The following is an 11,457-nucleotide window of genomic DNA, read 5'->3' as shown; positions in this document are numbered from 1 at the left end:
AGAGTTCCCGGGGAGCGTGTGTGGAGTGTGCTGGTGGAGTTTGGAAATAAAGTTTGTTCCTGCTTGAGTGGCTCATGATTTGTGCCCAGCCAGACTGCGGCAGGAGGAGATCTTTGTTCTTAGGAAATGCATGCTGAAGTATTAAGGAGGAAAGTAGAATGATATTTGCAACCTACTCTCAAAGGTTCAGATTAAATGGTAATGTGTGTTTGGAACACACACACACACACATACAGATATATACATGTGTGTTTATCTGTGTGTACACGTACACATCATCAAAGAGAATCAAACAAACAAGGCAATGTTTAAATGTAGTTGTCACAGTTTGTTCTGTGTCAGCTTAGTTAAGGGGGAGCCATGTTTTCCAGAATCCTCTACCTGTATGGTTCTGGGTAAGAACTGGCTCTCAAATTAGAAAGCTTCTGCAGAGCAAACGAAATGATTAAGAGCTTGAAAAGAGGGCCCCCAGAATGGGAGAAAACCTGGGCCAGCGAGCTACTCCTCCAGTGAGGGATTAGTATCCAGAATATACAAAGACCTCAAAAAATGTAACACCAAATAACCCAATCACTAAGTGGGCAAAAGAAGTAAACAGAAACTTCTCAAAAGAAGAGATACATACAAATGACCATCAAATATATGACAAAACTGTTCAACATCTGTAGCAGTCAAGGAAATACAAATCAAAACTACATCTCCAGTGAGAATGGTAGTTACCAAGAACACAAACAACAATAAATGCTTGCAAGGCTGTTTGGGGGGGGGTACATTTGCACATTGACTAGTACAACCATTCTAGAAAGCAATATGGAGATTCTTCAAAAAACTAGGGGTGGACCAGGTGTGGTGGTGCATGCCTATAATCTCAGTGGCTTGGGAGGCTGAGACAGCTGGATCGCAAGTTCAAAGCTGACCTCAGCAAAAGCGAGGTACTGAGCATCCCAGTGAGACCCTGTCTCTAAATAAAATACAAAATAGGGCTGGGGATGTGGCTCGGTGGTTGAGCGCCCCTAGGTTCAATCCCTGGTAGATCCCCCCCTAAAAAATGAGGGATGGAACCACCATATGACCGGGCTATCCTACTCCTCGGTATTTTCCCAAAAGCTCTAAAATCGCACACTGCAGCTATACAGCCAAACCAATGTTTACAGCAGCACAATTCGTAATAGCTAAATTTGGGAATCAACCTAGATGCCCATCAATAGGTGAATGGATTAAGAAACTGTGGTATATATACACAGTGGAGTTCTACTCAGCCATGAAAAAAGAATGGCGTTATGGCATTTTCTGGTAAATGATTGCAACTAGAGACTGTCATGCCGAGTGAAATTACCCAAACTCAGAAACTCAAAGTTGGATGTTGGATGTTTTTTTTTCATATGTGGAAGTTAGAGTAAAATACAGGAAAGGGGAAGGGATAACATAGAAGCAATCAGATGTCAAGTCGCAGAGGAGTGAAGGGAGGTCTAGTAGAGGAAGGAGGAGGGGTAGAGGAGGCGGGGCAGTTGGAAAGGGGGGATCATGAACTTCAGTGCATTTCCATGGATGATGAGTCTGTCGGGATGGACCCAACTACTATGTATAAGTGTAAAGCTCTTTTTTTAAAAAGGGCGGGGGGGAGTGCTCAGAGACCCCTAGGAGGGATGAGCAGCGCGGAAAGGAAGTCTTACTCACAAAGGCATCACGGCCAAGAGCAGGAGAAGACAGCTGCGGAGGCGAGGGCAGGCTCCGCTTGCTCTTCTCCTGACCTCCTCGTCCAGCTCTTGACTCCCAGGGACCAAGAGCACCCCCAGGCAGCCCACGCCAGCCCCGGATCAGGGCCCCAAGCTCTGCTCTGGCCTCTCCCATGGACTGCCTGGTGCCTCCCCAGACCCTCCAGTCCCGCTCTGGGACACAGCACATCCCCAGCTCCTTCCTCAACCTTGTCCCAGTCCTGCGCAGCAGGGCGACGTGGGAACTGCAGCCATCTGAGCGCTGACAAGCCGCGGCTGCGCATGCGCGCGCTGGCGCCCAGGAGCTCTGCTAACTGACGCTTCACCAGAGAGGCTCGCGGGGGCGGCCAGGCACTAGTGAGAGACCCGCGGTCGCAGAGGCAGGAGGCCATGCAGTGGGGACACAACAATCCCCCTCTAGGCTAAGTGCGATGAAGTCCCCAAGCTGTGTGGGCTGAAGTCCCTGGGCTGCTGCTGATCTTGCAGCCCTAGAAGGATCGCCGAACGCAGCCTCAAGAGAACTGCACCAAGCCCCAGCCTGGGTGTACCCCAAACTTGCTAAGAACAATAGGAAAAGCCCCTCTGTGCCCGGGGCTCGGCCTTTGGGAATTATCCCTCTGGGCTGTGGTGCCACTAATACAGTGTTGCTGGCCGGTCTCGGTGTCCTGGCCCTCATTTCCCTGTGACACCAGGAACTCAGTCAGTGGCTCTGCCTCCCGGGGGTGGAGGGATGGGGGGGGGGAAGCTGATGCTGATCTGAGTGAAGGGTTTGGGGGAGTTCTCTGGATTATCCTTACAACTTCGTTGTGAAATATTTCCAAAGTAAAAAGCTTCAGAACTGGGAGTGGACAGCACTTGCCTAGCGGTAAATGACATCCTGGGTTCCAAAATTCCCACCACCACCCCCAAGAAAGTCTTTCAAAGGCAAAATTCTATATTTTTATATATCTTTCTAAGATTTCAAATACTGGACGATCTTCTCACTAGATGGCTAAAAGTTTTTACTTCTGGTGCAAAGACTAGGTATCAGAAATAGGCAAACCTATTTCCTATGACAGGGTGGCAGAATATGCCACTTCAAAATGTGTCACTTTGACATAGGGATTACTCAAGCTAAAGGCACCTGATGAACAGCAGATCCCTAAAGGGCCTTGTAATGTACCCCCTCTGACCCCCCAGAGCAGGAGATAAAACCCCCATGTGAGCCAGGCCTAGTGGTGCATGTCTGTCATCCCAGTGGCTCAGGAGGCAGAGGCAGGAGGATCTCGAGTTCAAAGCCAGCCTCAGCAACTTAGGAGGCCCTAAGCAACTCAGGGAGACCCTGTCTCTAAATAAAATACAAAATAGGGCAGGGGATGGGGCTCAGTTCTTGAGTGCCCCAGAGTTCAATCCCAGGTACCAAAAGTACCAAAAAAAAAAAAAAAAAAAGGACTGGAGATGGGGCTCACGGCTCACTGGTTAAATGCCCCTGGGTTCAATTCCTGGTACCATAATAATAATAATAAAATAAGTAAATAATTTGAAAACCCCATGTGGAAGATACCCTGCCCGTACCAGGAGAGACCTTTTCTGACAGCCACAGCCGAGAGGCTTCTGTACAAGCTGACCTTGTTAAAATAATTCTCCTCTTCCTTTGGCCTCCCCACTTCAGTTTACCTGTCTCCAATCGCCTCTTTTTGTTCAGCCTACTCCAAAAGCACGCAGGTCTGGACGGTTCTTTGGGGTCTTCATTTCCGTGCGAGGGCGCCTGGGTCAAGTAAACCTTGTCCCCAGTTTGTATGCTCTTCCTGTAAATCTAGCTGATGTCAACTCAAGTCTCAGGCCCAGCTGGGACCCGAGGGGGGGAGGAGGGGAGGAGGGGAGGAGGGGAGGAGGGGAGGAGGGCCAGGGTAAGAGAGGGGTGGAAGGAGACTGGCAACCTCCTGCTTGTTTCCCCCTTGACCTGAGCGGTCAGGGGCCTGAGGACGTGTGACTAGGGCAGAGAGATGACACGAAAGATCAAAAGATGGACAGGAAGCAGCAGCCATTCCCCGGGGCTGAACACAACTGATTCCTTCCCCACTTCAACGCGCGGAGGGACCCAGGCCCGAGGAGGACAAAGCAAGGGGCGTTTTACAGTGAAGGGAAACGGAGGTACAAGACCCCGATGATGCCCGTCTTCGCCTTACAGCTGCTGGAGAAGCCCCCGGCCTTGGCCCCCACCACTCACCGCCCTCACCGGAGGAAAACAGCAGAGAACACAAAAGAGTGGAGTCAGGACCGCAGATGGCTCCAGAATGACTCTGAGCAGTGTCTGAAAATAGCAGAGCCGGTACACCCGCCTACTGTGTCACTCATCCAGCTGTCTCGGGCCAGTGCGGCTTCATTCCTTTGGTGGAACTAGAGCCATCGAGGCAGTCAGCACAGGACGTGGCGGAGGAGGAGAGTTTCAGAAAACACTGAAACCCTTGCACTCTGTCCTCCCAGCCACGATTCAGGAACGCGTTTTTGGAAAGGCTGGCCCGGGTTCCCGAGAAAACCCAAGGAAATACATTTCTGATTTTTATGGTCTTAAAACCACAAGACAGAAAATCATTTTTTTTCTAAAAAGTGAAATGCTGCTATCATTAGAGGAATATATTGATTCAGGCAAGAATCATCAATGAATTTTACAACTCGTGGGTTAGATGTTGGATGAGAAAATTGGCATTTTAACAGTCTCCAAGTTAAATCCCCACAGATCACTTATGAATGGTAAAGGGGAAAACACTGAATTTACCACGGAAAAAGCTGGTAAACACCACTTTAACATCTGAATAATAAGCAGACAGACAGACATCTCGGGCTTCCTGCCCTCAGGTCACTTCCCATGGCCTGGCTGTCCAAAGTGAACACCCGGAAGGTAGTGTCCTAGTCCACTTGGGATGCTATCATAAAAAACTTAAACTCAGCAATTTATAAGCAACAGAAATGCATCCCTCATGGTTCTGGAGGCTGAGAAGTCCAAGATCAAGGCACTGTCAAGTTTGCAGTTTGGTGAGGTATCTCTGCTTCCTAGATGGCGCCCTCTTGCTGTGTGCTCACATGGCAAAAGGGACAGACAGGGGAAAAGGGGCTAGAGTGGCCCCTTCAACATTTTATAACGGCATATCTCTTAATATTGTCACCTTGGGAGGTAGGTTCCAAAATATGAAGTTTGGGGTGAGACACATTGAGATGAGAAAAGTAGGCCTCAGAAAACACCAGATGATCCCGAGTTGAGGGACATTCTTTCAAACGGCATCCTGGAAGAAAATGTCACAATGTCACAAATCAAAGAAAGGAAGAGGAACTGTTCCAGATTAAAGGAGACTAAAGAGGCATGACAATGTCTTGTGTGATCCACTCTGGATCCTGAACTAGAAAAACAATATTGGGTCAACTGGCAAAATTTGTGGATTGAAGATAACAGTACTATATCAACAGTAAATGTCTTGATTCTGATGGGCATATTGTGGAAATATAAAAGAAATCTGTGAATGTCTATATTCTTAGGAAATACACGCTGATGTTTTATTTTCTTTTTCTTTTTTTGGTATTAGGGAGTGAATCCAGGGGCACTTAACCACTGAGCCACATCCCTAGCCCTTTTTTGTATTTTATTTAGAGACAGGGTCTCACTGAGTTATTTAGGGCCTCACTAAGTTTCTGAGGCTGGTTTTGAACTCACAGTCCTCCTGCCTCAATCTCCAAAACCGCTGGGATTATAGGCATGTACCATTGCACCCAGCTAACATGCTGAATTTTGAAAGAAATATCCTTATGGGTCCAGGGGAACCAAAGAGAATGTAGCAAAATGTTAACGGCTGGTGAACCTAGGTGAAGAGTATATGAGAGGTTTTTGGAGAACATTTCTTGCTTTGTTTTAGACTATTCCAACTATTGCCCCAGTCTGAAATTATTTCACAATAAAAAGTTTAAAAGAGGGCTGAGGTTGTGGCTCAGTGGTAGAGCACTCACCTAGCACATGTGAGGCCCTGGGTTCCATCCTCAGCACCACATAAAAATAAATCAATTAAACAAATGTATTATGTCCATCTACAACTAAAAATATGTTTTTTTAAAAAAGTTTAGGGCTGGGAATATAGCTCAGCTGGTAGAGTGCTTGCCATGCAAGCACAAGGCCCTGGGTTCAATCCCCAGCACCACACCCATGCACACAAAAAAAAGTTTAAAAGAACAATTAAGGGGCTGGGGCTCAGTGGTAGCGCATTTGCCTGGCATGTGTGAGGCACTGGGTTCGATCCTCAGCACCACATATAAATAAATAAAATAAAGGTCTATCAACAACTAAAAAATAAAAATAAAAAAATAAAGAACAGTTAAAATGCAATCTCTTGGGATTGGAGGCATAGTTCAATGGTAGAGAGCTTGCCTAGCATACGAAGTCCCTGGGTTCAATCCCCAGTACCAAAAAAAAAAAAAAAAAAAACGAACAAGCAAAAATGTAATCTCTCTGGTCTACTGTGCACTGGAACTCACTGCAGAATCACGTAGGCCCAGGATTGTTCATGTCCAACAGGAAGAAAATATGTGATGATACATTGTCAAGACTAGGAAAAGGTATGAATCTATCTTTGTATTTGCTTGTCTTCTCCCATCTTTTTCCTTTTAAGGATGATAATGAACTTGACAGCCATGTTCATGTTCGTATCTCATAGTTGAGTCACACAGCGGGGTTCACGTTTAAAAGGCAGCACAAAGAGTAAAAATGCCACTTCCAATAAGATCAATGGTAAAGTAATATTATTGAAAATAATGATAAATCCGTAGCTGTTTCGTCTCATCTACTAAAGAGGGAGAAACACACGGCAGGCTAATCCATCTGCGGGGAGGGACAATTAGGACAGCATTACTGCTGTTCTCTAAGCCTAAAACTGTTCTGTCACTCCCTACCTTTAGTTCAGACAGGTAAAGTCCGTGATAATTTGGTTCATTCCTACCACTGCACCCTTCTCAGCTCAGCTTGGAGACTCCATTGCTTCTCTGTCTTTCTTCAGCTGCTGGCCAGGTTCCATTATGCTTTACCTTCCCTTCCCAGAATAAGTCTGCCCCTTCATCATAACTCTAACAATCAAAAACTACCACAAGGCACAAAGTCTGTACAAAGGCTACACGGTTGCACCCTAATGTCCACAGGATTGGTTCCAGGACCCCGCATGGATATAAACTCTGTGTATACTCAAGACCCTCATGTAAAATAGCATCGTATTTGCATAGAACCTGCACACACATCATTCCATATACATTTTTAAATTGTTTAAAAAATTGGGGTCTCACTAAGTTGCTGAAGCTAGCCTCGAACTTGTGATTCTCTTTCCCTAGCTTCCCAAGTTGCTGGGATAACAGATGTGTACCACTGGGCCTGGCTCATCCTCTAACCTGTAAATCATGTTTAGATGACATAATACCTCATATACTATAATGACACAGCCACATCCGTATTTATAGCAGCACAATTCACAATAGCTAAGCTATGGAAACAACCTAGGTGCCCTTCAGCACATGAATGGATAAAGAAAATGTGGTGTGTACACACACACACACACACACACACACACACACTCAGCCATAAAGAATGAAATTATGACATGTGCCAATAAATGGATGGATCTAGGGACTATCATGCTAAGTGAGCTCCACAAAAACCAAAGGCCAAATGTTTTCTCTGATATGTGGATGCGCGGATGCTGACACATAATATGGCAGTGTCGGGGGAGAGAACAGAAGTTCAGTGGAGTAGACAAAGGGGAATGAAGGGAAGGGAGGGGTGGGAATAGGAAAGACAGGGGAATGAATCTGAGAGAACTTTCCTCTGTTCATATATAAATACAGCACAGTGAATCTCACCATCATGTGCATCCGTAGGAAATTAAATTTGAAAATAACTATAGGTAAATGGGGAAAAGATCAATAGAGGGAAGAGAGCATTCGGAGAGGGAAGGGAAGAGGAAAGAGAGGTGCTGGGGTCTGAATTAAATAATATATTCCATGCTCGTACAATTATGTCTCTTATGGTTTGGATGTGAGGTGTCCCCCAAAAGCTCACGTGTGAGACAAAGCAAGAAGGTTCCGAAGGCGCTGGAATTGTAGCTCAGTGGTAGAGCACTCACCCTCCACATGGGGGAGGTGCTGGGGTCGATCCTCAGCACCACATAAAAATAAATACATAAAATAAAGGTATCGTGTCTATCTACAACTAAAAAGAAAACATTAAAAGAAAAGGTTCAGAGAAGAAATGATTGGGTTAAGAGACCTTAACCCAACTGTGAACCAATCCCCTGATAAGATGAACCGAGTGGTCACTGAAGATGGGTGGGGTGTGGCTGGAGGAGGTGGGCATTGGTGGGTATAGATCTGGGGTGTATATTGTGTTTTTGTTTTTTTTTCTAATTCTTTTTATTATTTTTTCTTTAAACAACTGCCAAGATTGAAACCAAAGATAAATAGAAGGCACAACAGTTTTTGCTCTGGTTGTTATTTGGTTAGGGGGATTTTTTTTCTTTTTTTTTTTTAAACAAATACAAATGAAATATGAAAAAACTCTACATCAAAAGAATCTAACAGTTCAAGAAAAGCCTATTAATTGCATTCTAGACACTTAAAACCTATCTCACAATTTAAATTTCAATGGTAAAAACAGTAGGTTTTAGAATTATTTTGGGATCACATATCAAAAGAAAAAAGTTCTATTAACACCTTTCATTCAGTTTTTAACCACATCAGGAAGAATCAAATGTCAAATTTTCCAATGGCAATTTTTCCACATCAGAAGTTAATTGTAAGTCTCAAAAAATAAACAATTTGGATTTTTCCTGCCTCCAAAATGCTTATCAAATCCTCATTCCTCGAAGGCTTTAAAACATGTAGAAAATAAGTAAGAAATATTCCAATGAATGAAACATACCAAATGTCAGTAATAAGCAAGACACATTCCTTTGGGGAAATAGCTGTTTTTTAAAAAAATCCAGTCTATATATTCAAAGCAAACAAGAAAATTCAGTCTTTGCCGCAGTCCGGCTGCAGCAAAATAACAATGACGAGCAACTTGTGTACATTGATACAGCAGGAGTGGGAGCCGTTTATTGTAGGACAGGAGGGGTATATATACATTCCACACAGCTGATCTAATTAACATAAACTAGATACAGCAGTCAACCAATAAGGAATCTCCACACTTAATGGCTCGCTGGCCTTACTTCACAAACCACTCCCTCTGCAAAATGCCAGGCGCCATCCTGACTTGTTTCAGACCTTAACAAGTCTTTTCGTTTTTTCTTCTTTAAAAATTCGTTACTCCTAAAATAGCGTTCCACAAGACTGGAAGTGAAGGACTAAAAGGCCAGGAGAAGGGGAAAGGGAGGGAGCACACACCATTAACACAAAAAGAAGTAAAACTGCACAAACTTAAGCGGTTTATAAGACTAGGGTCATCATACTCCAAGATAACAAAGGCTGGTTGAAGAAATTCATCCTTCTGCAGAAGCTGGGGTTTTTATGCTTCATGAAGATCAGTGAGGAGCCATTCACTGCGTGGAGCAATCCCCCTTCCCACTCCAGATCCTGGTTTCTGTGCCCTGCCTCCACGGGGAGGGCCTCTCATTCCACCGCCCAGGCTACCTCCAGGGCCTCCAGGTCCCCGTCCCAAGCAGCTTTCCACATTCAGTCGACTTCACCTCTGAACACGATTGGCCTGTTGCTAAGGACCTTCTGAACAGGCGCAGCATCATCAAACACAACAGAACCAACATTGGGTAATTTTCCGCCACTGTTTCTGCGCAGCTCCACCACATTCCCATAGTTTTGAAAGAAATCTTTTAAGTTCTGATTTGTCCACTTCATGAGGCAGGTTGCCAATGAAGAGTTGGTGAGTATCAGGATGTCTCACAATTCTTCGGGGCTCAGTATCACCTTGGTCACTGGCCTCACGGATTTGTCTGGGTCCCCTCTGAGGAGGAATGTTTATTCATTGCTCTCGGACTCATTGATCCCTCTGAGGCCTCTGTGGTGGAATCTGAGATTCAGGCTTAGACTTGGCCCCGGGGCTGTGAAGCTGGTACTTTAACAACAGGAGGTGGTATTCCAGTAACAGGAGCAGCTCCACTGGGAGGAAGGTTCTTACTGGTCACAGATGCCCAAGAAAATGTCCTCAAGTTTCCCTGTAGTGTCTGAGCTATATCTGGAGGTGCTGGAGAAGAACTCTTCTGAGCATCCTCAGGAGCTCAGACTTTTCCTCTTGGATTTCAGATACGGGTTCTGGCTCTGGTTTTGGTTCAGGATCAGGCTCTGGTTCAGCAACAGGCTCCTCTAAATGTTTTTCCAAGTCACTGCTGACAGCCTGATCATAGAAAGTTCCAGAATCATCAGGTACCACCTCAGGTGTCTGCTGTCTTTCTTCAGGCTCCCCTACTTCTTCCTCAGATTCCTCCTGAGGCTCAGTGACAAAGCCACCAAAGACCTCATCTTGGTATCTGAAGATATCATTATGAACACAGAATTTATTTGCAACAGAGCCCTCCGGGGCAAGGACAAATGTTTGCATGAATCTCCGCCAAGCCTGGTTGTTGTTTGATAAGAGTCCCATCACCTGGACCACCACACCATCATTTAGAGTAGCATGAGCATCCACATGTCGAATCTTAGTGTGGCAATTGGTGTAGTTTGGTGACATCAGTTTCCTCTAAATTTCTTTCTGTCCATAGAGTGCATCTGCTGGCTTTCCATTTGAATCCAATCCCCCATGCACATAGGAAGAGTCCTTTCCATAAAATCTATGTAGCATGTCTGGGGCCTGGTTCAGCAGTGTGTAATACTGTCTCACAAATTCCCGCCCGAGCAGCAGGGGACTAGGCTTCTCCATAACCGTTACCTTGCCCTCCACCACCCTCTTCTGCCATGATGTTCAGCCTTTCTCGAGCCCTGAGGAATGGAGCCAGCTGTCTATGGACTGAGACCTCTGAGACTGTGAGCCCCCAAATAAACTATTCCTCACCTGAAATTGTGCTGGTCTGGTTTTAGTCACAGCAGCGAAAAAGCTGACTGAAACAATGTCAAAATGGATTCTACGGTTACATAACTAAAACAAACCAATAAAAAAGGCCTAATACAATGTAAATGGTATGTACATAGTTGTTCTACGGTATTGTTTAGGGAATAATCACAAGAAAAAGTCTGTCCATGTTCTGTATGGATGAAGTTTTTTCTCCAACCATCTTCAATCCCTGGTTGGCTGGCCCCATGGATGCATAGCCATGGCTATGGTGGCAACAGAGCCAACATCTACCAGTAAAGCAAGCTCCTTCGTGCTTCCATTTCTCTAGCTCCAAGATGCCCTTCAGAATAGGCAGACCCTGTTACGGTCAACAAGGGCCACGTCTAGCCAACATATTAGAAAGGCTTGCGGGGAGAAGAAATATTTCTCTTTCTTTTTCTTTTTCTTTTTTGGTGGGGGACAGGGAAATACCAAGGATTAAACTCAAGGCCTCACACAGGCCAAGTACATACCCTACCACTAAGCTACATTCACAATCCTCTTAGCTGACCCTTAAGCTAACACAACACAGTGACTTCAACTGGAGTAGAGGATAGGTACACAAACTTGTGAGTGTGTGTGTGTGTGTGTGTGTGTGTGTGTGTGTGTAGGCAGTACTGGGGATTGAACCAGGGGCACTCTACTACTGAGATACGTCCCTAGTCCTTTTGTTTTGAGATAGGGTCTTGTTAA

The 11,457-nt window shown here is 45.2% G+C and overlaps 1 pseudogene; it reads right to left on the bottom strand.

The window, feature by feature from the left end:
• Window positions 1-9,228: 9,228 nt before the first annotated feature.
• Window positions 9,229-10,404, bottom strand: LOC144250704 (ras GTPase-activating protein-binding protein 1 pseudogene; annotated as a pseudogene).
• Between the last annotated feature and the right edge of the window lie 1,053 nt (window positions 10,405-11,457).

This window comes from Urocitellus parryii, chromosome X, assembly GCF_045843805.1.
Source record: "Urocitellus parryii isolate mUroPar1 chromosome X, mUroPar1.hap1, whole genome shotgun sequence".
Classification (NCBI taxonomy): domain Eukaryota; kingdom Metazoa; phylum Chordata; class Mammalia; order Rodentia; family Sciuridae; genus Urocitellus; species Urocitellus parryii.
The sequence above is the reverse complement of the archived record's forward strand: the minus strand, read 5'-3'. Positions and strand labels throughout refer to the sequence as shown.